The sequence below is a fragment of the Ranitomeya variabilis genome, chromosome 2 (genome assembly GCF_051348905.1).
Source record: "Ranitomeya variabilis isolate aRanVar5 chromosome 2, aRanVar5.hap1, whole genome shotgun sequence".
Classification (NCBI taxonomy): Eukaryota; Metazoa; Chordata; class Amphibia; order Anura; family Dendrobatidae; genus Ranitomeya; species Ranitomeya variabilis.
This window is the reverse complement of record NC_135233.1, coordinates 470540510-470567500: the sequence shown is the minus strand read 5'-3', so window position 1 is coordinate 470567500 and position 26991 is coordinate 470540510. Positions and strand designations below refer to the sequence as shown.

The window sequence follows — 26991 nt, the reverse complement described above, 5'->3', positions numbered from 1 at the left end:
TCAGTAAGCCAGAGATGTCTGCTTCCTGAGGCAAAGAAGACATCCATAATTAATAAAGTAAGCCTAGCTGTGGACAGACGTAGTATGTTATTAAGGGAAGCAATGTGTAATACTATTGTAGGAACTCAAGGATTCAGATAGCGTGGGGCAATGAACAGACAGAGACGGGTTTCTTTAGTGCAAAAAGTGTGTTTGTACAACAGCAATAACACTCAAAACAATATACTGATAGCCCACAGTGTCCTGGAATGAAACAAGTCCTTGAAACATATACAGCAAATCGGCAGAGTTCTTAAGGCAGAGTCCTCAGCAAGGTGATCAAAAGGTGAGTGTGACAGGTGACGTGGTGCAGATCCAAACACTGTCGGTGCAGAAAGAGTCAAATCCAGGTATGAAGTAAACACAGGGAAGTCCAGAACAAGTCCACAAGTTCATCCCAGGTGTGGCATGAACACGGGTAAGTCCAGAAACTAGTTAACAAGTTGATCCCAGATGTGGCATAAATACGCGTAAGTTCAGAAACAGGTTCACATTTAAGTATTATACTGGTGTTGTTTCCAACAGCTCCCACCGGGGGGAGTAAATGAAGGATTAAGTAGCAACACAGTCCCGAAACAAAGTCCAAAAACATAGTTCCAAAAACACAGTTCTTACCAGGAGGAATGAACCAAGGGTTAAGTTCCAAGTCAGCAGACTAATGATAACATAGAGAGTGTAGCTTACATATGCAGGGAATGTCCAGAGCCAGAGGTAGAGACACACTCAGAACCAGCAGCTGAGATGAAGGAGAACAGAATCAGAATACTCCAGCAAAGAGGCTGACACCTGACCCGGGTTTTAAACAAACGAACAGGAAGTAGGGCAGACAAAAACAGCAAACTCCATATTAACAAAGGGCAAAATCATTCACAAGGTGACTTGGAAACCCGGAATACTGACACTATGTCTTTGTTAGGATCATTAACATAATGTATTCCTGCAGTACGGTGGGCACAACTACATACTTGGAAATTACAACAGTTGGTCTTAGAGGAAGATAGCAGGATGCAGGGACATTTAGAATGCAGATTATTCCTCCCATCAGATGTAGTTCACTCCCTTATGTGGTGGTTAGACCCAGAAAATCTCTCGGGTGGAGTTCCTTGGCTGGTGGTCCCTTCAAATATAATTACCACAGATGCTGGTCCTTGGGGCTGGGGTGCACACTTTAAAAAGGAAGTAGTTCAAGGTCAATGGTCTAGAGCAGAGACTAGGGACTCCTCAAATATGAAGGAATTGAGGGCAATACATTATGCCATACTTCACTTTCTTCCGCAGTTACGAGGTTCCCATACAAGAATTCTTTCCGACAATACTACCTCAGTAGATTACATAAACCGTCAAGGAGGTACACGGTCAGACAATCTCATGAGGGTTACAACAAGCATCATGGATCTAGCCGAGGAACATCTTTTGTACCTGTCAGCTGTACATATCAGGGGTATAGACAATATTCGGGCAGATTTTCTCAGCCGCCACACCCTTTATCAAGGAGAATGGATGCTCAGCAGACGGCTCTTCAGGATGATAACTACCAGATGGGGAGTACGTCAAATAGACTTATTCGCAACAAGATCCAACAGACAGGTCAGAACATTCGCCTCGTTGTGCAGGCAAGACAATCCGGATGTATTCGACGCCCTGCAAATTCCAGAGACGTTCACTCTGGCTTATGCCTTTCCCCCATGGAATCTTCTTCCTGTAGTCATTAGGAAGATAAGAGAGGAAGGAGCAAGAGTGATGTTGATAGCTCCATTTTGGCCCAAAAGGCTATGGATTCTTCTGCAGACCAGAGACCTACTCTCTCAGGGTCCCTTCTTCCACCCTCAGGTCAAGGGCATGAACTTGACAGTTTGGAATTTGAGAGGCAATTATTGAAACTTAGAGGATTCTCTGAGGGTTTAGTGTTATGATCCCAATGGTAGAGGATCTCAGGGTTTTCAGCAAAGTCTGCAAACATAAAAAACCAGCTCATAGGGAGGTGGTAACTGAGCTGACTGCATACCTAACCCACAACTAATAGCAGCCGGGGAACGTACCTACGTTGGTTCTAGACGTCTTGCGCCAGCCGGAGAACTAACTAACCCTTTCAGAGAAAATCAGACCTCACTTGCCTCAAGAGAAAGGTACCCCAAAGTAAAGATACGCCCCCAACAAATAATAATGGTGAGGTAAGAAGAAAGGACAAACATAAGTATGAACTAGATTCAGCAAAGAGAGGCCCACTATATAATAGCAGAAATATAGAAAGCGGACTTATGCGGTCAGCGAAAAACCCTACAAAAATATCCACGCTGAATATCCAAGAACCCCCGCACCGACTAACGGTGTGGGGGGAGAATATCAGCCCCCTTAGAGCTTCCAGCAAAATCAGGAATCACATTATGAACAAGCTGGACAAAAAACAAACAATACAAATGAACAAAAATAAGAAAGCAGGACTTAGCTTATCTTGCAAAAATCAGGACCAGAAGACAGGAGCAACCAGACAAGGACTGATTACATTAATGCCAGGCAATGGACTAAGAATCCAGGAAGTTTAAATAGGAACACCCAGGGTCTAACGAACCAGGTGACTACCAACCTGGGGAAAGACAATCCAAGGCCATACCGCTAGTGACCACAAGAGGGAGCCAAAAAGTATAGTTCACAACAGTTTAGTAAATACCCTGTTGTGAATTTTGCTCTTGGGCTCCCTCCGGTGGTTGTTTGTGATAGTGCAGTTGTCTCTGGGTTGTAATCCAGGGCAGGTGTTTCTGCTGATGGCAGCTCTATTAGGTATTTAGGTGTGCAGGATTCATTAGTCAGTGCCAGTTGTCCATTGTTCTTGGAGGGTTTACATCCCTGTCTGGTTCCTTCTGCTCTCCTGCCAATTCAGCCAAGATAAGTGTCCGGTTTATTTTCCTGCACCACACATGCTGTGTGCTTTTTAGTTCAGAACAATTCATTGTTTTGTTTTGTCCAGCTTAGACTGGTTTGGATTTTTTCAGTCATGCTGGATTCTCTGGAGATGCAGATATACATTCTATGTCTTTAGTTAGATGTGGAATTTTTGTATTTTCTGCTGTGGATATTTTCAGAGTTTTAATACTGACCGCTTAGTACCTTATCCTATCCTTTACTATTTAGCTAGAAGTGCCTCTTTTGCTAAATCCTGTTTTCAGCCTGTGTGTGTCTTTACTCTTATATTCACCGTCAATATTTGTGGGGGGCTGCCTATCCTTTGGGGTTTCTGCTCTGAGGCAAGATAGAATTCCCATTTCCATCTATAGGGTTATTTAGTCCTCCGGCTGTGTCGAGGTGTCTAGGATGTGTTAGGTACATCCCACGGCTACTTCTAGTTGCGGTGTCAGTTTAGGTTTGCGGTCTGTACAGGTACCACCTTCTCCAGAGAAGGTCTCATGCGGCTCCAAGGCCACCGGATCATAATAATACCCTCATGGAAAGTAGAAAACCATCCACTACAAAAATTTACGCTAGGGTCTGGGTTAAATTTCTTCAGTTTCATACTGCACATGTCACTACAGGCATACCTGTTGTGAATTCGGTTTGTGGGCTCCCCCGGTGGTCTGTTATGGTAGTGCCTCTTATGTGCCTTCCTCCATCTCTGATTACCTGTCGCCATCCTCTAGGGGAGTTTCCTATTTAAGGCTGCTTGGCTGTTAGTCATATGCCGGCCAACAATGTGCTAGTAGCATTCTGTTGCATTCACCTGCCTCAAGTTCCAGTTCAGCTAAGTTGAATTTTGTTTCTTGTTTTTGCTATTTTTGTCCAGCTATCTGCAATGTGACTCTTCAGTGCTGGAAGCTCTTGTGGACAGAAAATTACTACTCCAGTGGCATGAGTTGTCACTGGAGTTTAAAGTAATTTCTGGATGGTGTTTTTGAATAGTGATTTTTAGGTCGACCGTGAAGTAACACTTTCCTGTCCTTCTGCTATCTAGTAAGCGGACCTCACTGTGCTAAATCTGCTGTTCATCCTACGTATGTCATTTCCTCTGAACTCACCGTCAATATCTGTGGGGGCCTACTATCATCTTTTGGGGTTCCTCACTGGAGGTAAGGCAGGCCTGTATATTCCTCTTATAGGGGTAGTTAGATCTCCGGCTGGCGCGTGGTGTCTAGGGCATCGTAGGTACATCCCCCGGCTACTGTAAGTGTTGGGTCAGGTTCAGGTCACGGTCGACCTTAGTTTCCATCACCCGAGAGCTAGTCCGTTTTGTATTTTTATTCCCCTGGTCATTGGGGTAACCATAACAGTTTGGCCGGCCTGTAAAAAATCTATGTGTTAAAATATGCACTAAAGCAGGAAGGAGGAGAAAAGGTTTTTTTTTTTTTTTTTTTTTTTTTCTGTGTTTGAAAGTGCACCTTAGTTTGATCATTTGTATTCCTTGCTTAAACTGCAGTCTTCAGCCTTTTTTTTTTTCTCCTCTCCTCTTAACCTCTGAATGCTTGGGTTACACCCATTTGAATATGGATCCACAGAGTTTAGTTGCAGGTTTGAATAACCTTGCGACAAAAGTACAGAACCTACAAGATTTTGTTATACGTGCTCCAATGTCTGAACCTAAGATTCCTCTGCCTGAATACTTTACCGGAGACAGATCCCGGTTTTTGAGTTTCAGAGAAAATTGCAAATTGTTTTTGTCTCTGAGATCTCACTCTGCTGGTGATCATACTCAACAAGTTAAAATTGTTATCTCTCTATTGCGCGGCGACCCACAAAGTTGGGCATTTGCATTATCGCCAGGGGATCCTGCGTTGTTAAATGTAGATGCGTTTTTTCAGGCTTTGGGGTTGCTTTATGAAGAGCCTAATTTGGAGATTTTGGCTGAGAAAGCCTTGATAGCTCTTTCCCAAGGGCAAGATGAAGCTGAGATATACTGCCAGAAATTCCGTAAATGGTCGGTGCTTACTAGATGGAATGAGTGCGCTTTAGCAGCTAATTTCAGAGAAGGTCTCTCTGATGCCGTGAAGGATGTCATGGTGGGGTTCCCTGTGCCTGCAGGTCTGAATGATGCCATGAAATTGGCTATCCAGATTGATCGGCGTTTGCGGGAGCGCAAATCTGTGCACCATATGGCGGGGTCTTCTGAGGAAAAATCTGTGCACCATATGGCGGTATCTTCTGAGCAAAAACCTGTGCACCATATGGCGGTGTCTTCTGAGCAAAGACCTGTGCACCATTTGGCGGTGACCTCTGAAAAGGCATTAGAGCATATGCAATGCGATCGTGTTTTGTCTAGAGGCGAACGTCAAAATTACAGGCGCAAAAATGGATTGTGCTTCTACTGTGGAGATCCAGCTCATGTTATATCAGCATGCTCTAAACGTATAAATAAGGTTGATAAAAAGGTTGATAAATCTTTTTCTACAGGTACTTTGCAGTCAAAATTTCTTTTGTCCGTGACATTGATTTGTACCTTATCATCTGTTACTGTGAATGCTTATGTGGATTCTGGCGCCGCTCTGAGTCTCATGGATTGGTCCTTTGCCAAGCGTTGTGGGTTTGATTTGGAGCCATTGGAAGTTTCTATTCCCCTGAAGGGTATTGATTCTACACCTTTGGCTAGCAATAAACCACAATATTGGACACAAGTGACTATGCGTCTTACCCCAGACCATCAGGAGATTATTCGTTTCCTTGTATTATATAACCTACATGATGTCTTAGTGCTTGGATTACCATGGTTACAGATTCATAATCCCGTCTTGGACTGGAAATCTATGTCTGTGTTGAGCTGGGGATGTCGGGGTATTCATGGGGATGCACCTTTGGTTCCTATTTCTTCATCTACTCCCTCTGAGATCCCAGCATTTCTGTCAGATTTTTATGATGTCTTTCAAGAGCCTAAAGTTGATTCTCTCCCTCCTCACAGAGAGTGTGACTGCGCTATTGAATTGATCCCCGGTAGTAAGTTTCCTAAGGGTCGCTTGTTTAATTTGTCTGTGCCCGAACATACTGCTATGCGGGAGTATATCAGAGAATCCTTGGAAAAGGGTCATATTCGCCCCTCGTTGTCTCCACTAGGGGCAGGATTTTTCTTTGTAGGTAAAAAGGATGGTTCATTGAGACCTTGTATCGACTATCGACTTTTGAATAAGATTACAGTTAAATACCAGTACCCGTTACCTTTACTGACTGATCTGTTTGCTCGTATAAAGGGGGCTAAGTGGTTCACTAAGATCGATCTACGTGGTGCGTATAATTTGGTGCGGATTAAGCAGGGGGATGAGTGGAAGACCGCATTTAATACGCCTGAAGGCCATTTTGAGTATTTGGTAATGCCTTTCGGTCTCGCAAATGCCCCTTCCGTTTTTCAGTCCTTTATGCACGATATTTTCCGTGAATATCTGGATAAGTTTATGATTGTGTATTTGGATGATATTCTTGTTTTTTCGGAGGACTGGGAATCTCACGTTCAACAGGTCAGGAGAGTTTTTCAGGTTTTGCGAGCTAATTCTCTTTTTGTAAAGGGCTCAAAGTGTAGTTTTGGAGTTCAGAGAATTTCCTTTTTGGGATATATTTTTTCCCCTTCATCTATGGAGATGGACCCTGTCAAGTCCAGGCCATTTGTGATTGGATGCAACCTACTTCTTTGAAGAGTCTGCAAAAGTTCTTGGGTTTTGCTAATTTCTATCGCCGATTTATAGCGGGTTTTTCTGCCATTGCTAAACCTTTGACTGATTTGACCAAAAAGGGTGCTGATGTTGCTAATTGGTCCTCTGCGGCTGTGGAGGCCTTTCAAGAGCTTAAGCGCCGCTTTTCTTCCGCTCCTGTGTTGCGCCAACCTGATGTGTTACTTCCGTTCCAGGTTGAGGTGGATGCTTCGGAGATCGGAGCAGGTGCAGTTTTGTCGCAGAAAGATCCTGACTGCTCAGTAATGAGACCATGTGCGTTTTTCTCCCGAAAGTTTTCGCCCGCTGAGCGAAATTATGATGTGGGAAATCGGGAACTTCTGGCCATGAAGTGGGCGTTTGAGGAGTGGCGTCATTGGCTTGAGGGTGCTAGACACCAGGTGGTGGTCCTCACTGACCACAAGAATCTAATTTATCTTGAGTCGGCCAGGCGTCTGAATCCTAGACAGGCGCGCTGGTCGTTGTTTTTCTCCCGATTTAACTTTGTGGTGTCATATCTGCCTGGGTCCAAGAATGTGAAGGCGGATGCCCTCTCTAGGAGTTTTGAGCCTGACTCGCCTGGTGATTCCGAACCTACCGGCATCCTGAAGGATGGGGTGATATTGTCAGCTGTCTCCCCAGACCTGCGGCGTTCTTTGCAGGAGTTTCAGGTGGATAGGCCTGATCGCTGTCCGCCTGGTAGACTGTTTGTCCCTGATGATTGGACCAGTAGAGTTATCTCGGAGGTTCATTCTTCCGCGTTGACAGGTCATCCTGGAATTTTTGGCACCAGGGATTTGGTGTCTAGGTCCTTCTGGTGGCCTTCTTTGTCTCGAGATGTGCGCATGTTTGTGCAGTCTTGTGATGTTTGTGCTCGGGCCAAGCCCTGCTGTTCTAGGGCCAGTGGGTTGTTGTTGCCCTTGCCTATTCCTAAGAGGCCTTGGACGCACATCTCTATGGACTTTATTTCTGACCTTCCGGTTTCTCGTAGGATGTCTGTCATCTGGGTGATTTGTGACCGTTTTTCCAAGATGGTTCATTTGGTACCTTTACCCAAATTGCCCTCCTCCTCTGAGTTGGTTCCTCTATTTTTTCAGAATGTGGTGCGTTTGCATGGTATTCCTGAGAATATAGTGTCTGACAGGGGTACTCAGTTTGTGTCTAGATTTTGGCGGACGTTCTGTGCCAGGATGGGTATCGATTTGTCTTTTTCGTCTGCATTCCATCCTCAGACTAATGGCCAGACTGAGCGTACTAATCAGACCTTGGAGACTTACTTGAGGTGTTTTGTGTCCGCTGATCAGGATGATTGGCTTGACTTTTTGCCATTGGCAGAGTTTGCCCTTAACAATCGGGCCAGTTCTGCCACTTTGGTTTCTCCATTTTTTTGTAATTCAGGGTTTCACCCTCGGTTTTCGTCCGGTCAATTGGAGTCTTCGGATTGTCCTGGAGTGGATGCTGTGGTTGATAGGATGCATCGGATTTGGGGACAGGTTGTGGACAATCTGAAGTTGTCCCAGGAGAAGACTCAACAGTTCACTAATCGTCATCGGCGTATTGGTCCTCGTCTTTGTGTTGGGGACCTGGTGTGGCTGTCTTCTCGATTTGTTCCTATGAAGGTCTCGTCTCCTAAGTTTAAGCCTCGGTTTATCGGCCCTTATAGGATTCTGGAGGTTCTTAATCCTGTGTCCTTTCGTTTGGACCTCCCAGCATCTTTTAATATCCATAATGTTTTCCATCGGTCATTATTGCGGAGGTATGAGGTACCGGTTGTTCCTTCTGCTGATCCACCTGCTCCTGTGTTGGTTGAGGGTGAATTGGAGTATGTGGTGGAAAAGATCTTGGACTCCCGTGTTTCCAGACGGAAACTTCAGTATCTGGTTAAGTGGAAAGGTTATGGCCAGGAGGATAATTCTTGGGTGACAGCATCCGATGTTCATGCTCCTGATTTGGTTCGTGCATTTCATAGTGCTCATCCAGATCGCCCTGGTGGTTTTGGTGAGGGTTCGGTGCCCCCTCCTTAAGGGGGGGGTACTGTTGTGAATTCGGTTTGTGGGCTCCCCCGGTGGTCTGTTATGGTAGTGCCTCTTATGTGCCTTCCTCCATCTCTGATTACCTGTCGCCACCCTCTAGGGGAGTTTCCTATTTAAGGCTGCTTGGCTGTTAGTCATATGCCGGCCAACAATGTGCTAGTAGCATTCTGTTGCATTCACCTGCCTCAAGTTCCAGTTCAGCTAAGTTGAATTTTGTTTCTTGTTTTTGCTATTTTTGTCCAGCTATCTGCAATGTGACTCTTCAGTGCTGGAAGCTCTTGTGGACAGAAAATTACTACTCCAGTGGCATGAGTTGTCACTGGAGTTTAAAGTAATTTCTGGATGGTGCTTTTGAATAGTGATTTTTAGGTCGACCGTGAAGTAACACTTTCCTGTCCTTCTGCTATCTAGTAAGCGGACCTCACTGTGCTAAATCTGCTGTTCATCCTACGTATGTCATTTCCTCTGAACTCACCGTCAATATCTGTGGGGGCCTACTATCATCTTTTGGGGTTCCTCACTGGAGGTAAGGCAGGCCTGTATATTCCTCTTATAGGGGTAGTTAGATCTCCGGCTGGCGCGTGGTGTCTAGGGCATCGTAGGTACATCCCCCGGCTACTGTAAGTGTTGGGTCAGGTTCAGGTCACGGTCGACCTTAGTTTCCATCACCCGAGAGCTAGTCCGTTTTGTATTTTTATTCCCCTGGTCATTGGGGTAACCATAACACATACCTATATTTCCCATATTAGAGTTTCTGCAGAAAGGCCGTGAATTAGGTTTCTCAGTTAATACTCTTAAAGTTCAGATTTCAGCTCTAGGGGCTCTCTTTAATTATGACATTGCAGGTAATAGATGGGTATCTCGTTTTATATCAGCGTGTCAAAGGTCAAACCCTGTCCATATACCACAGGTCCCACCATGGGATTTAAATTTAGTTCTGGAAGCATTAACAGAAAGCCCTTTCGAGCCTCTTCAGACAGCCTCAATGAAATATAGCTCGTTAAAGACAATATTATTGGTAGCTTTGGTATCGGCTAGGAGAATGAGCGATCTACAGGCTTTGTCTATAGATTCACTTTTTTTTATCAATAAGACCTGATAGGATAATTTTAAAGACGGACCCTTCCTATCTTCCCAAAGTCGCTACTAAATTTCTTAGATCTCAAGAGATCTTTCTTCCTACTTTTTATGAGAACCATTCAATACCAGAGGAGGAAAGGCTTCATACCTTGGATGTAAAGAGGACTGTTTTGGCCTACTTAGACAGAACTAAGGCCTGGAGGCAGAGCAGGGTTCTCTTTGTGTTTTTCCAGGGTCACGAAGAATACGTTATCCCGCTGGACAAGAGATGCCATAATGCTGGCATATAAAGCCAAAGGAAAAGATCCACCAAGAAATGTGGGAGCACACTCTACAAGGGCTATGTCTGCTTCCTGGGTGGAAAAGGCGGATGTGCCAATAGATCTTATATGTAAGGCCGCAACCTGGTCTTCGCCTTCTACCTTTTATAGGCACTATAGGCTAGACCTCTCATCTTCTTCTGACTTAGCCTTTGGAGTATCAGTTCTTGACACGGTGGTCCCACCCAGGTGATAGTCTCTGTAAATCTCTCAGTGGGTGCTATTGTGGCGAATAGAAAAAACGGATTACTTACCGGTAATGCTCTTTTATAGAGCCCACGACAGCAGCCACTCACATCACTCCCTTTTTATAGTAACACGTGTTACTTTGGTGGTGAGGAGTTAATGATAGACTGTATATTATAAGATTGTAAATATGGATATATAAAATTGAGCTTTTTGACTAAAACCTGGTGGCGGTTCCTCCCATTCTCTGTAATACAACTGAGGAGCGAGGGGGAGCCGCCCCTTTTATCTCTCTGTAGGTTTCCTGTTCCTAGGGGCGGATCCCCTCTCTCAGTGGGTGCTGTCGTGGGCTCTATAAAAGAGCATTACCGGTAAGTAATCCGGCTTATCATGTGATATCTTTTTTTTATATACACTCGTTGTATGGCTAAGACATTGCAGCAATGGAACTTTCCAGGAATTGGTCATCTATGTCAGATTATTGGGCATCCAACTCCTGGCACACATCCCAATCTGCTGATTGAAGGTGCCATATTGTGTGAAGGCAATGAATGGCACTGCCAACTCTTTCCCATTCACTTTTGTGGGAGAAAATGTGCCGTACCATTTGTAGACGCTACACAATGTGCTAATTCTGATTGGCTGAACCCCTTTCAATCAGTTGATCAGTGGAGGTGCCATGAGTTGGATCCTCACCAATCTGATAATGACCTATCTATTCAAGTCCCAGAAACAATGAAAACTAGTTGTATGTACTAGACCATGTTATCTGTGTTATGCTTTTCTTATCTGCATAAGATATATCAGCACCTGAAGAGAGGACGGTCACCTACAGCAATCGTGTGGCAGATGCCAAGCTGGGGCTCTTCCCCAGGTTACTTCTCCGATGGCGAGGTAGTATCTACAAATTACTCTACCAAGAGTTCCTTATTTTTGTCGGCTTCTACTTCATGATCAGCATCACCTACAGGTACTACACTAGATAGTATGTATGACCTACTGTATATTAGTACTACTTATATTTATGGAGGAAAATGTATCCAGGGGCTAAGTCAATAGTTAATCCTGATTGTTTTTAAAGGTTTCATTTCATATCATTAACAGATCTCGCTAAATTTGGTGAAAAGGGAATATGAGGTCTGTGGTTGTCATATACACAGGAGTAGTAGCACGTGTTTCTAAAGGCCACTTACTCATTAGACTATCGTCAACCAAACCCACCGATATTCACGTGTTTAGCTGACGCTGACAAAACCAAACAAATGAGCAGGAATATATATTGGTATAAATGTAATGTGTAGGTTCACATTCACACTGTGGCCATGAACAGACAGAACCTAGGGCACTTAGCTGACACTATTTTGATCTAAAAAGCATAAAAGCCATCCCACCACGACAAGGTGTATCCAATCGGGATGGACCCTAACTCTTGTAGTTCACCTCACTATTTGTCAGCAGACGTCAAAATAGATGGGGGCAGAGGATGACCTAAAACCGACTATTCTGACACCTGGAAAGCCGACAGCTGATTGGCAGATCTAGCTATAAATTAGCTGGATCTGCCAGTGATCTGCAGAATAATTAATGTTTATGGCCAGCTTTAATTTTTAGACTCAACAGATCTTTTACCCAAAATCAGATCATAGTTTTCCTTCGTTTGTATGTTAACCTTTATGTAACGCTCGCGCTGAGACTGGTTGGCGCGGGCGTCTGGGGATGTGGCCCCACTGGACCACAGACCGAACTTCCCAGAAAGGGGCGTAACTAAGTAGCTTCCTAGGTGTTCGCTGGAGCCTCTGATGGTGAGGTCAGACTTGTGCAATAGGAAGCTACCAGGTACCACTCCAGGGTGGAGTCGGACTGTGAATGCTGATCCCACCGGGGACAAGACACAGGCAGGCACGGCTGTGACACTGGCTGACGGAGACACAGGCAGGCAGATGGGCACGGCTGGTACTGGCAGACTGGGCTGATACTCTGGTAGGAACAGGTATACAGACGGATGTATGGAAACAGGTAAGAACTAGTGTTGAGCGATACTGTCCGATACTTGAAAGTATCGGTATTGGAAAGTATCGGCCGATACCGGCAAAGTATCGGATCTAATCCGATACCGATACCCGATACCAATACAAGTCAATGGGACTCAAGTATCGGACGGTATCCCTGATGGTTCCCAGGGTCTGAAGGAGAGGAAACTCTCCTTCAGGCCCTGGGATCCATATCAATGTGTAAAATAAAGAATTAAAATAAAAAATATTGCTATACTCACCTCTCCGACGCAGCCTGGACCTCACCGAGGGAACCGGCAGCGTTCTTTGCTTAAAATGCGCGCGTTTACTGCTTTCTGTGACGTCACGGCTTGTGATTGGTCGTGTGCCGCCCATGTGGCCGCGACGCGACCAATCACAGCAAGCCGTGACGTAATTTTCAGGTCCTGAATGCCTAATTCTAGGCATTCAGGATTTTAAAATTACGTTACGGCTTGTGATTGGTCGCGTCGCGGTCACATGGGCGACGCGACCAATCACAAGCCGTGACGTCACGGGAGGCAGGAAACGCGCGCATTTTAAAATTACGTCACGGCTTGTGATTGGTTGCGTGCCGCCCATGTGACCGCGACGCGACCAATCACAGCAAGCCGTGACGTAATTTCAGGTCCTGAATGCAGAATTAGGCATTCAGGACCTGAAAATTACGTCACGGCTTGCTGTGATTGGTCGCGTCGCGGTCACATGGGCGGCACGCAACCAATCACAAGCCGTGACGTCACGGAAAGCAGTAAACGTGCGCATTTTAAGCAAAGAACGCTGCCGGTTCCCTCGGTGAGGTCCAGGCTGCGTCGGAGAGGTGAGTATAGCAATATTTTTTATTTTAATTCTTTATTTTACACATTAATGTTGTTTCGATACCGATACCCGATACCACAAAAGTATCGGATCTCGGTATCGGAATTCCGATACCCGCAAGTATCGGCCGATACCCGATACTTGCGGTATCGGAATGCTCAACACTAGTAAGAACCTGTTCAGAAGAGAGGTAAAGCAAGAGCGGATGCAAAGCAGAACCACAGGAGGTGGAGCAAGAGAAGAGAAGGAGGAGCAGAGGGAGAAGGTGGAACTAAGAGCAGAGAAGGAGAAGGCGGAGCTAAGAGCAGGAGGTGGAGCTAAGAGCAGAGACGCTGGAGGCGGAGCCAAGAGCGGAGACGCTGGAGGCGGAGGTACACTCAGCAGAGTGGGAAATGACAAATGACAAAGAAGGAACAGGAACGGACATAGACCAGAGTACAGACAGGAACGGACACGAATACACAAACAGAACACAGATGAAGGCCTGCTAATTGCAGTCCTCTGAGACAGGAAACAGAAACGACCTGGCAGCTCAGTAGCAAGTGCTAACTGAGGGAAATAGTTTGCTCAGGCATCCTCCAATGGGTGAGGATGCCTTAAGTATCAGAGGCCCCTAGGCCATTGGCCAGGGACACCTTAGGGAGGTGCACACAGTCTCAATAAGAATCCGGAGTGGCTGGCGCTGCCCCCTATGCACACAGCCAGGAAGTGTACACAGAGCAAGCGACCATGAAGCACATGGCATGGAGCCGGCAGCAGACAGATCTCACAGCATGGAACTGGGTGAGTGAGTTGATGTAACACACAGGTGTGGAATGGAAGGCCATGCAGTGATGCCGGCAGGGTTGTTACAGTACCCCCTCCTTTACGCCCCTTTTTCTTCAAACCCGCCAGAATAATATGTAGAAGATAGAAACCACTCACAGTCCAAGTCATCATAACATCTTCAAAGTAGGATAAGGCAAACGGGTCACCAGGAATCTCAGAAGACAAAGTCTCTTTGTGCTCAACAGGGTTAGCTTCATCAGAAATCTCAGATAGCAAAGTCTCTTTGCACCCAATGGGGTTAGCCTCCTCAATGGACTGGACCATTTCCTCTGGGTAGACAAGAAGCAGGGACTTGGATGCTACTAACTTGTTATCTTCACCAGCCGGCCACATGGAAGCCGAAGGAATACTCTCAGGATACATCTTCTGCCCGATATCCAGAGACAAGCTTTCAGGTAGCAGTGATGTTCTAGAGTACTGAACACAGGAAAAATCACTGGAGCTGAGGGTGGAGAACAACAACTCCACCGGATCAGGAAAAAACTGAGAGGAGAAAACTTCTGTTTTGGAATCTTCACCGACCGGCCATATGGACGATGAAGGTACCCACATAGGAACCATCTTCTGCCCGTTATCCAAAAGAAAACGTCCAAAAGGCGGGGATGTTTCCATGAACAGGTTACAGGTATAGTCATTAGAGTTGTGAGGAGAGATTGTCACCGCTTCCCCATCTTTGGTGACGTCAGCACACCTTGACTCGATGACTAACGGGTTACTAACTAACGGGTTACTGGTATAGTCACTGGAGATGTGTAGAGAAATAGTCACCGCTTCCCCATCTTTGGTGACGTCAGCACACCTTGACTCGACGACCAGCAGAAGAAGAAGACAACACAGTTGACTGTCCTTGACGCATGGGAACCAGACACCTCTCATGACTGGGTAAATTCAAACGAAGCATTTTGCAGGAACTCTTCACCAGAGCGGGTGGTAGAATCCGTTGCTCAGAATGACCCATGGGCATAACAGACAGCATATGGAAGACAAACTTCTTCGAGTATAAGACTCCAACCTGGAGCTGTAGTTGTCCTTGAAGGACTGGACTGCTCTTGAGTAGGGCTTGACCAACTTCAGACAACGCCCTCACCGGGTTCTGGAGCTGTATGACGGAGACCACACACCGACTCCGAATGGCAGGCAACTTTACCACACCAAAGCTCCCAGAAAACAGAGACACAGTCTTTGATTTCGATGGAGAGGAAGTACTCTCACCTAGGGTAGCCTCTCCTGCTGGCCCAGGGTTTTGCAGTTTTAGATCTACAGGGCAGAGACTGTTGTGAATTCCGTTCTCGAACTCACTCCGGTGGTCATGAATGGTACTTCGGCGAGTTCTGTCCGTGGACTCCCTCTGGTGGCTGTGAGTGGAGCTGCTGGTTCTGAGACTCCTTCCTCAGCTGTCCTCGTTTATGGCTAGGCTGGCTTCTCTATTTAACTCCACTCAGATCGTTACTTCATGCCAGCTGTCAATGTCTTAGCACTGGTTCAGATCTCTCCTGGATCTTTCTGATGACCTGTCTACTCCAGCAGAAGCTAAGTCCCTGCTAGTTAATTTGTTGCTTATTGTTTTCTTGTCCAGCTTGCTATCATGATTTTGCCTTGCTAGCTGGAAGCTCTGGGATGCAGAGTGGCACCTCCGCACCGTGAGTCGGTGCGGGGGTCTTTTTGCACACTCTGCGTGGTATTTTGTAGTTTTTTGTGCTGACCGCAAAGATATCTTTACTATCCTCTGTCTGTTTAGTAAGTCTGGCCTCCTTTGCTAAAACCTATCTCATTCCTGTGTTTGTGACTTCCATCTTAACTCAGTCAATATTTGTGGGGGGCTGCCTTTTCCTTTAGGGTATTTCTCTGAGGCAAGATAAGGCTTTATTTCCTATCTTTAGGGGTAGTTAGCTCTTAGGCTGTGAAGAGGCGTCTAGGCAGAGTTAGGTACGCTCCACGGCTATTTCTAGTGTGTGTGATAGGATTAGGGTTTGCGATCAGCAGAGCTCCCACTTCCCAGAGCTTGTCCTGTCTCATAGTTTAACTATCAGGTCATTCCGGGTGCTCCTAACCACCAGGTCCATAACAAGAGACTGTCTGGATGTTCCTTGCAACCGCAGCGATACTGCGTTCCCTTCTTGCGGCTGGATTCGGGCTGCTGCTTTGCCAGCCCACTTTTATCAGCCTTCTGGGGTTTTGCTTGGCTAGCTGCTGGGACAGGTAGAGGAACAGGCGGGTTTTGGACGGACTTGGTTAGACATGGTGGTTTCTTTGGGGGATTCGCTCGCCTAGACCGCCTCAGGGATCTGGTGAGGGAAGACTTTGCAGGAGGAGCTGGCTTAGGCGCTTTGAAGGCTTTAACAAAAGCTATCAGAAAGGCCTCAAGGTTTGAGAGGATAGGATCCCTTGCTTCCCAGAGAGGGTTCATCCAATTCAATGCATCTCCTGCTAGGTAGGTCAACATGAATCCTACCTTGGACCAAACAGAGGGAAATTCAGAAGCATTCGATTCCATGTACGTCAAACTACGCGCCAGGAACTCCATGCACTCCTCTGGATCTCCATAGTATCTTGGCGGAAGGAGTTTTTCTTTATTGGCAAGGTAATTATACAACTCATCTGAGACTATGAGTTGATCACCTGGAGTAGGTGTAGGCAGATCTTTCAACTGAGCATAAAAACCCTCCGAGGGCCAATACTGGCTAGAAGAGAGTTCATTTTGCTCTGAGAGCAGCGGCTCATGGGACTCAGCGGGGACCATGGCCTGAGCAATCTGTAACGCTCGCGCTGAGACTGGTTGGCGCGGGCATCTGGGGATGTGGCCCCACTGGACCACAGACCGAACTTCCCTGGAAGGGGCGTAACTAAGTAGCTTCCTAGGTGTTCGCTGGAGCCTCTGATGGTGAGGTCAGACTTGTGCAATAGGAAGCTACCAGGTACCACTCCAGGGTGGAGTCGGACTGTGGATGCTGATCCCACTGGGGACAAGACACAGGCAGGCAGGCAGGCACGGCTGTGACACTGGCTGACAGAGATACAGGCAGGCAGATGGGCACGGCTGGTACTGGCAGACTGGGCTGATACTCTGGTAGGAACAGGTATACAGACGGATGTATGGAAACAGGTAAGAACCTGTTCAGAAGAGAGGTAAAGCAAGAGTGGATGCAAAGCAGAACCACAGGAGGCGGAGCAAGAGAAGAGAAGGCGGAGCAGAGAGGGAGAAGGTGGAACTAAGAGCAGAGAAGGAGAAGGCGGAGCTAAGAGCAGGAGGTGGAGCTAAGAGCAGAGACGCTGGAGGCGGAGCCAAGAGCGGAGACGCTGGAGGCAGAGGTACACACAGCAGAGTGGGAAATGACAAAGAAGGAACAGAGTACCATAGACCAGAGTACAGCCAGGAACGGACATGGATACACAAACAGAACACAGATGAAGGCCTGCTAATTGCAGGCCTCTGAGACAGGAAACAGAAACGACCTGGCAGCTCAGTAGCAAGTGCTAACTGAGGGAAATAGTTTGCTCAGGCATCCTCCAATGGGTGAGGATGCCTTAAGTATCAGAGGCCCCTAGGCCATTGGCCAGGGACACCTTAGGGAGGTGCACACAGTCTCAATAAGAATCCGGAGTGGCTGGCGCCACCCCCCTATGCACACAGCCAGGAAGTGTACACAGAGCAAGCGGCCATGAAGCACATGGCATGGAGCCGGCAGCAGACAGATCTCACAGCATGGCACTGGGTGAGTGAGTTGATGTAACAGGCAGGTGGGGAATGGAAGGCCATGCAGTGATGCCGGCAGGGTTGTTACACTTTACATCTTCATAAATTAGTAGCTATGTAATAATTAGGATTAGTAACACAGAAAACAACAGATGACCAATTTATTCTAAACTTTGTAATCTCTAAAATTCAGTCAATGAGTCACCGTCAAGACACCGCTACATAGTTTACATCTGTATGTGGAAATGGACCATGAATTTCAACATTACTGTAAAGGGTGTACCATAGTAAAGCTAAAAAAGAACCTGTCGGCTCTCCTGTCTTGTGTGTTTCATATACATCACATGCAATAAATATTCGAGGGCTTCACTTTGTAGACCTGTGTGTTGTGCCATTCCTCTGGTATTCTTGATAGGGTGTTATTATTCTCCTTGTGTGGGTGTAAGGCTACGTTCACATTTGCGTAGTTGGGCGCAGCGTCGGCGACGCAACCAACAACGCATGTACACAACGCAGCGTTTTGCGACGCATGCGTTGTCATAAGATAGTAAAGATCAGGAATTTTGGCACAGGGAAAACGCTACAAGTAGCGTCCTCTGCGCCCTGTCTTGTGCGCCAATATGACGCATGCGTCGTAAAACGTATTACAACGCATACTGGCGCATGTCCATGCGCCCCCCATGTTAAAGATAGGGGCGCATGACGCATGCGTCGGTATCCGTCGACGACGCTGCGCCCAACAACGCAAATGTGAACATAGCCTAACCTACACACTGATACTTTCCAGTTGGATCTGACTGTGCCAAACTGTTTATGGACCCTTGAGAAAGGCTACACTGCTGAAACGCACGTCGGGGAGGACGCCCGTGGACATAACCCTGGATATTACGGGTAATACTTTCTAAACATGTAGCTACACTTTAGCTTTCCCTTGTATATATATATATATGCTGGGTGCTTTTTAGTATTGGCCGGGTAACAACTGTGCAATATATGTATCTATTTCCACCCGGCCTTCTGAGATTTTGTATGTTCCTATGGGCGTCTGTTTCAGACATGTGCTAGTGGGTGTACCCCTTCCCTTTCCTCATTGTCATTTTTACCTGTCTTGTTAATAAATTTATTATGGATTATTTAAAAACATATCTAGGAGTTGATGGTCGTGTTTTTTTCGTGTTATGTTTATGGACCTGTAGTATACATTTTATTCATTTAGATGCCAGGAAAAAACGATTTTGTTTGCAAATGAGGGGCTTTGGTGCACCCTAAATCTAGTTATACACATTAGATGGCTGTCGGCAATGCTTTGGCTGATCATTCGGCCAACAGCAATCTTGCTCATGCCTCCCAAACACAGGAGAACTTACTTGGCCTAGTGCTCCTGTGTTCTCTATGAGAAAACCATTTACTGACATGACAGTAGGTCAACAGTCTGAAATCAGACATGCCGATTGAGATGTTTCCCAACCATCAGTCGGCCGGTGTTGCATATACATCAGACTGTCAATCGAACCTGTCACTATCAGCAGGTTCAGCAGACATTAGTCTAATGTGTATTAGGGCTTTTAGAGTGGCCAAGAGCACAGTACATCGTACACCATTACACCCCATCAATTTGCATGCCGAACACTTGTCATATCTTAATTGACAGTGCTCAAGCGAGCCCCAACTGAACTCAACATGTGGCTGTGTACAACTGCATTACAAGGCAGGAGCCCAGCCATATTCACAGAGCATCATTGCAGCTCTCATCACTGGCTCCTGTCTACAGTAAAGTAACAAGTGTCAGCCACAGACAGAAAAAAGCAATGAAAGCGCGCATTGACACTGTGTGAGTGTGGCTGGTCTCCTATAGTGTCCATGCAAAAGTAAAGAGATGCTGATTGAGTTCAGGCAGCGTTCATTTGAGCACCGTCAACCAAAATACGACAAAGTGCTCAGTATGCAAATTGAGGGTGAGTAATGGGTCACGGAGCTCTTGGCCATGCCAAGGATGCACTGATCTCTTGACCATGCCATGGGTGCACCGAGTTCTTGACCATGCCAAAGGTGCACTGAGCTCTTGGCTATGCTAAGGATGCACTGAGCTTTTGCCCATGCCAAGGGTGCACTGAGCTTTTGCCCATGCCAAGGGTGTACTGAGCTCTTGCCCATGCCAAGGGTGTACTGAGCTCTTGCCCATGCCAAGGGTGCACTGAGCTCTTGCCCATGCCAAGGGTGCACTGAAGCCCCACACATTTACATATAAAATAAATATTTTTTTCATCAGACTAAAACACTAAAATCTATACTTTATAAGTATTTTTCCATACATACCTGTGTAAATGCTTTAATTAGCGCTTTGGGGGTGAGAGAATTTACTTTAGCACAGGCCAGTTTTTTCTATAAGCTGTAATTTCAGACTGTGATTAGGTTTAGTGTAGTGAAAGTTTATAATCCTTTAGATTTTGCTGGTTCTTTTTTTCCCATTGCTGATTAATGATTCCTAACTATAAAACCACCCAAATAGCTGTCTCCCTTATATCTGTCCTGCAGACTCCTTCTTAATGAGCAGCAGAGAATTCACTTTGGGAAGCTGGCCTTGTACTGTAACAACTACGCAGAGCTGATCCCAGTGCCATTCGTTCTAGGTAAAGGTACCGTCACATTAAGCGACGCTGCAGCGATATAGACAACGATGCCGATCGCTGCAGCGTCGCTGTTTTGTCGTTGTGTGGTCGCTGGAGAGCTGTCACACAGACAGCTCTCCAGCGACCAACGATGCCGAAGTCCCCGGGTAACCAGGGTAAACATCGGGTTACTAAGCGCAGGGCCGCGCTTAGTAACCCGATGTTTACCCTGGTTACCAGTTTAAATGTTAAAAAGAAAAAACACTACATACTTACATTCCGGTGTCTGTCGCGTCCCCCGGCGTCCGCTTCCCTGCACTGTGTAAGCGCCGGCCCTAAAGCAGAGCGGTGACGTCACCGCTGTGCTCTGCTTTACGGCCGGCTGGCGCTGACACAGTGCAGGGAAGCGGACGCCGGGGGACGTGACAGACATCAGAAGGTGCAGTGAAGACATCGCTGGATCGGTGTCACACACACCGATCCAGCGATGTCAGCGGGTGATCCAGCGACAAAATAAGGTGCTGGCCTTCTAGCTCCGACCAACGATATCACAGCAGGATCCTGATCGCTGCTGCGTGTCAAACACAACGATATCGCTATCCAGGACGCTACAACGTCATGGATCGCTATCGTTATCGTTGTTAAGTTGTTCAGTGTGAAGGTACCTTAAGACTAATGGGATTTTCAAATAATTAATCGTATAGCATAAGACCTAATGCAGATTATTTTAAAGATTGCTACATGCCAGAAATGTAACTGATTAACATTTGACAAATGACCAACTATTTTCCAGTGGAATTGTTCATTTTGGCTATTCATATAAATTTTTACTGACGAGCATCCGGGAGACTTGTGTGATTGCAGCATGCCAAGCAAGCCGAGGAAAACTTAGTATCTTGATGATGCCCCCCTCTTTTTCATGCCATGTCCTTCCCCCAATCTATGCCCCCCCTTACACGCCTTGGTACCCCTAGTGTAAGATCTGATGCAAACAATGACAAGGCTTCAGTGACAGCCCCAAATGCTGATCAGCATTGGATCCTAGAGCCAGACAATGATCAGCCATCAACTATTAAACATTTGTTTATTACCTTCCTTCAATATAATAAGGTACAAAATTAATTTTCATAATTACAATAATTTTAAAGTCTATAAGGCCAAAAACGTGGTCATCTTAACTTCTTAAATGGGAAGCTTGCAAAGTAATTGAAAAAGAAGTACAGTGTCTTGAAAAAGCATTCATACCCCATAAACTTTTAAACATTTCTCCACCTTACACCCAGAAACTTGTATTTTATTGGGATTTTATGTAATAGACCAACACAAAATAGCAATTATTTGTGAAGTGTAAAGGAAATGATATACGATTTTTTAAATATTTTAAAAGTGTAAATCTGAAAATTGTGACGTACATTTGCATTCAGCCCTCTGAGTTCAATATTCTGCAGGGTCACTTTTCACTATAATTACTGCTGCTGTCTTAGGGTATGTGCACACGTTCAGGATTTCTTGCAGAAATTTCCTGAAGAAAACCGGAAATTTTCTGCAAGAAATCCGCATTTTTTTTTTTGCGTTTTTTTTCCGTCTTTTTCGCGTTTTTTTAGCATTCTGCAAGCGTAATTAGCTTGCAGAATGCTAAAGTTTTCCAAGCGATCTGTAGCATCGCTTGGAAAACTGACTGACAGGTTGGTCACACTTGTCAAACATAGCGTTTGACAAGTGTGACCAACTTTTTACTATAGATGCAGCTTATGCAGCATCTATAGTAAAAGATAGAATGTTTAAAAAAAATAAAAAAAATAAAAAAATGCTTATACTCACCCAGACATCTCCTCACCGGCGTCCGGCTCCTCTTCCTATAGCTGGTCTGTGCGCACAGGACCTTCCGTGACGTCACGGTCACGTGAGCGGTCACATGACCGCTCACGACCAATCACAGGACAGTGACGTCATCGGCAGGTCTTTCGCCGCACACCAGCTACAGGAACCGAACGGCAGCGTGCAGTGGAGGCGGGAAGACATCGAGGGTGAGTATAGGACTGTTTTTTATTTTAATTCTTATTTTTTGACCACTTATATGGTGCCCAGTGCGTGGAGGAGAGTCTCCTCTCCTCCACCCTGGGTACCAACCGCACATAATCTGCTTACTTCCCGCATGGTGTGCACAGCCCCGTGCGGGAAGTAAGCAGATCAATGGACCCCTAGGTGTGCGGAATCCCATGCAATTCCGCATTTTAATGAACATGTTGCTTTTTCTTCCGCGATGCGATTTTTTCGCGGAAAAAAAGGCTACATTTGCCCAAAAAATGTGGAATACACTTAAAATAATAGGAGGCATATGTAAGCGTTTTTTTCGCGTTTTTATCACGTTTTAATAGCGAAAAAAACGCGAAAAAAATGCGAAAAATACTGAACGTGTGCACATGGCCTTAAGGGATTTATGTCTACCAGCTTTGCACATCTAGAGGCTGAAATGTTTGCTATTCTACTTTGCATGAGATTGGATGGAAGTGTCTGTGAACAGCAATTTCCAAGTCTTGCCACATAGTCTCAAGGGGATTTAGGTCTGCACTGTGACTGGACCATTCACACTCATGAATATGCTTTGATCTAAACCATCCATTATAGCTCTGGCAGTATGTCGTTGTCCTGCCGGAATGTGAACCTATGCTCTAGTCTCAAGTCTTTTGCAAACTCTAACAGGATTTCCTTCGAGATTGCTCTGTATTTAGCTCCATACATCTCAACATCAATTCTGACCAGCTTCCTTGTCCCTGCTGAAGAAAAGCTTCCTGACAGCATGATGCTGCACCACCATGTTTGACAGTGGGGATGGTGTTTTCAGTGTGATGTGCAATTATAGTTGTCTGCCCGTTTTGCGCAACTGCGCTTCCATGGGTCCTCCACGGGACCCGTGGAAGCGCATTTGCGTGAAACGGCCGTCGTCCGTTTGCAGTACACGTTCTCCCCTGTTACCCTGCTGCTGACTCTTATGTCACAATAAAGGATTGAAAAATTTTACGAATGGTGAGTGCTCTCAACTTTCTTCATTACTTCAGAAGAGTAAGCCTCTCCTTCCCCTAACAAGCAGGAACCTGGGAAGCAAGGAAGCAAAGAATCAGTGTACTTCCAAAGAATGAAAATTAGATGACCCCTTTATGGTTGACTTAAGACTAGAACTTCCTCATAAATTGCTGAAACTTGGAAACGATAATACTTTTGCTATAGATTTGAGCACTTGACTATACTAAAGCTGCCTGTTACATATGTGGAATGTAAACAGTACTCGCTTATTTTGTTGTACAAGTTTATAAGTAATCCTCGTGTTCACTATGATCCAATTATTGCTTTTCCATACATATTGAGCTCCCTTCTAACGCCACCATTACATGCATTATACTCATCACACAAGTAGAAGTCATTAAAAAGTTGCATAAACAAACTTTTATATATTTCCAAGTGGGTTCCTTGGAGAGTTCGGATGTGCGTCCTTCCTCTGGGTGCGGCCAAATACCTTCGCTTTGGTAAGGGGCCTTTCCAGGTCTTAATAATTGATTCCTCATCCTTAGTATAGGCTGTGAATGATCAGTAGGTTTCGACTCCTACCACTCTCATCGAGCAGTATAATATAAGGCTGGTGGTGCAAAATATAAGGGCGGTGGTACTACAGTGAGGCAGAGCAGTGAAGCAGAGCAGTGAGGCAGAGCAGTGAGGCACAGCAGCTCAGCTCCATGTATACATGTAGTCTTGGTACAAAAATCCTTTAAAACTATTTAAAAAATGTATTGACAAAATGTCATCTCTTTCGATTGCCTAATACACCATGTACTATGTATTTTAATATGACATGGATTGAGCCTGAGCCTCATTTTTTATTTCTACCTAAGTTTGGATCAATTCTGCTTTGTCTCCATTTTCTGTTAGGTATTTAGGTAATTCTGGTGGTCTCTCGTTGGTGGGCCCAGTATGAGAGTGTATCCTGGTTAGACCGTCTCATGTGCTTGGTGTCCAGTAATATTCATGGCACAGATGAACGAGGACGGATGATGCGTCGGACTCTCATGCGCTATGCCAGTCTTTCTGTGGTTCTTATTCTATGCTCAATTAGTATGTTTACAAGAGATTCCCCACCCTGCAGCACGTTGTTGATACTGGTCAGTATGAAACTGGAAAGATGTTTGTGAGAAGCTCGATAAACTGCAGGCTAACTGGCTCATACACAGTTCTATGGTTTATTTCACTTTTCATGGAGACATTCATGGACATAACAGTCCACCAAACTTCAGCCAAAGTGCCGTCCAACCACACAAAACTGTTCTTTCAAGATCTAGACCAGAAAATGACAGCTAGTGTCCATAATACAGACTTACAAGTCAGCAATGTCAGCAGCTAACGAGGGATATGTAAGTGCCAACACATAGCTTCCAAAATTCTAGAGGTTCCCACAATAAATGTAGGAAAGCAAAACTATACAGAAAACAAACAATGGTGGTTCTTGGTTACAACCCGAGGTCATCTGCTCCATACCAATATGAGGACCCTCTCTATGGTGGGTATTCCATTGGACAAAAGACACCCAGATAGTACATTTTTAGAAGCTCAAATACCCCTATAGCAGGAAACACAAAACGTTTCCTATAACTGTAGCTATGTTCTGTACTATGCAATCAGGTTTCAGTTGTCAGGTTCTAGTGTGAGTTAACAGGTTCTTCTCATCATCAGAAGTGAGTCAAATTGCAAAATGATTGTAAAAAAAACAAGCAACTTTGCAAGTTACTTGCTATGAAAAATACCCCCAATCTAAAAAATGGAGTGAATTTTAATTATATTGTTTACTACTTGCTGTCTAGGATACTGGCTACCACTTCAATCTATCTGCAGTTGCCAGTCTCCTAAGCAAGGAGCACAGCCCTTACAAGCTCTTTGCTATATAGCTTGTAAGCGCTGCTCTGACGTTGACTGTTATGACCCCAATGGCAGGGGGTCTCAGAGACAATAGCGAAGTCTGCAAACATAAAACCCAGCTCATAGGGCAGTGGTAACTGGGCTGACCATATACCTGAACCTAGCACACAAATAACAGCAGCCGGGGAACGTACCTACGTTGATTCTAGACGTCTCGCGCCAGCCGGAGAACTAACTAGCCCTAGCAGGGAAAAGAAAGACCTTTCTTGCCTCCAGAGGAAATACCCCAAAAAGTTGGATACAAGCCCCCAACAAATAATAACGGTGAGGTAAGAAGAAAAGACAAACGCAAGAAATGAACTAGGTTTTAGCAAAGAGAGGCCCGCTAACTAATAGCAGAATATAGGAAGATGACTTATATGGTCAGCAAAAACCCTCACAAAAACTCCACGTGGAATATTCAAGAACCCCCGAACCGTCTAGCGGCATGGGGGGAGAACATCCACCCCTAGAGCTTCCAGCAATATAAGGAATCACATTTAGTACAAGCTGGACAAAAATAAGAGCACAGAAAATAACCAAAAACAAGAAAGCAGAACTTAGCTTAATTTTGCAAAGAACCAGGACCAGCAGATAGGAGCAAACAGAAGGATCTGATTACAACGATGCCAGGCACCAGACTGAAAATCCAGGAAGTTCAAATAGCGACACCCCTGGACTAACGAGGCCAGGTGGGTACCAAGCAAGGGAAGGAATATCTAAGTGTCATATCACTAGTGACCACAAGAGGGAGTCAAAAAGTCAATTCACAACAGTTGACCACATTGGGGAATCCCCACTTCTCCGATATTGCGGAGGCAAAGCTGCTACTGCTTGCAGTATTGAAGAGGGCACGGATCTGGCCAACAGGGCAATTGTGCCACCGGTCCAAACTATCAATCAGTCAGGAGGGCACTATAACCAGGCAAACAGTTTGCCGGTAGGTAGAGGCATAGTGAAAAAAGGGTCAAGGTAAGTACTTCCAATCGGTGACACTAGCAAGAGTTTTTTCTCTCTTGGAAAGTGATCTAATAGTTATACATAGTTATTTACACAAATCCGTAAAACTCCAGACTTTAATGACCCACTCATTTACCGCCAGGTATAGCTTCACCTTGGTTGCATTGAGGAACTAGCGGATTAAACACAAGTCTTACAATGTTCCTCTTCGACCACAGCAGGCTTCATGACTCCAACTGAATATATGAAATTTGATGCTGCTTCTTCTCCAAGCAACAAATTCTGGATTCCTTGTGTTTGGTTGCAAACCTAGCAGTAACAGCCTGGACAGAGGGGCGGATACGTGACAACGCTATATTAACACTCATCCTCAAGGTAGGAGGTGAATTGTACACACATTACAGAAATCTTTTTATTTTTTGTTTTCAACATTAAGGCAAATATAAGACCCCCTTTAATGAAAATGAATTGAATCCAACTCTAAATTGTTTGTTGTGCTGCTGTACCGTGCAAAAGTTTTAGGCAGGTGTAAAAAAAAAAAAAAGCTACAGAGAATGTTTTGAAACGTAGAAGTGTTAGTTTATTTTTATCAACTAACAAAAGAGAACTGAATGAACAAAAGAGAAATCTAAGTCAAATCAATATTTTTATGACCATGCTTTACTTCCTAAACAGCATCAGTTTTTCTAGGAACTTGTCTTCTGTACACAGATTTTGGAGGAACTCAGCATGGAGATTGTTCCAAACATGTCGGAGAACTAACCACAGATCTCCTGTGTATGTCACTTGTGCAAAATCCTTCTATCTCTTCATGTAATCACAGACAGACCGG

The 26991-nt window shown here is 45.3% G+C and overlaps 1 pseudogene; it reads left to right on the top strand.

The window, feature by feature from the left end:
• Positions 1 to 1535: 1535 nt before the first annotated feature.
• The window catches only part of LOC143803841 (bestrophin-1-like), an 82236-nt pseudogene continuing 56780 nt past the window's right edge, over positions 1536 to 26991 (top strand).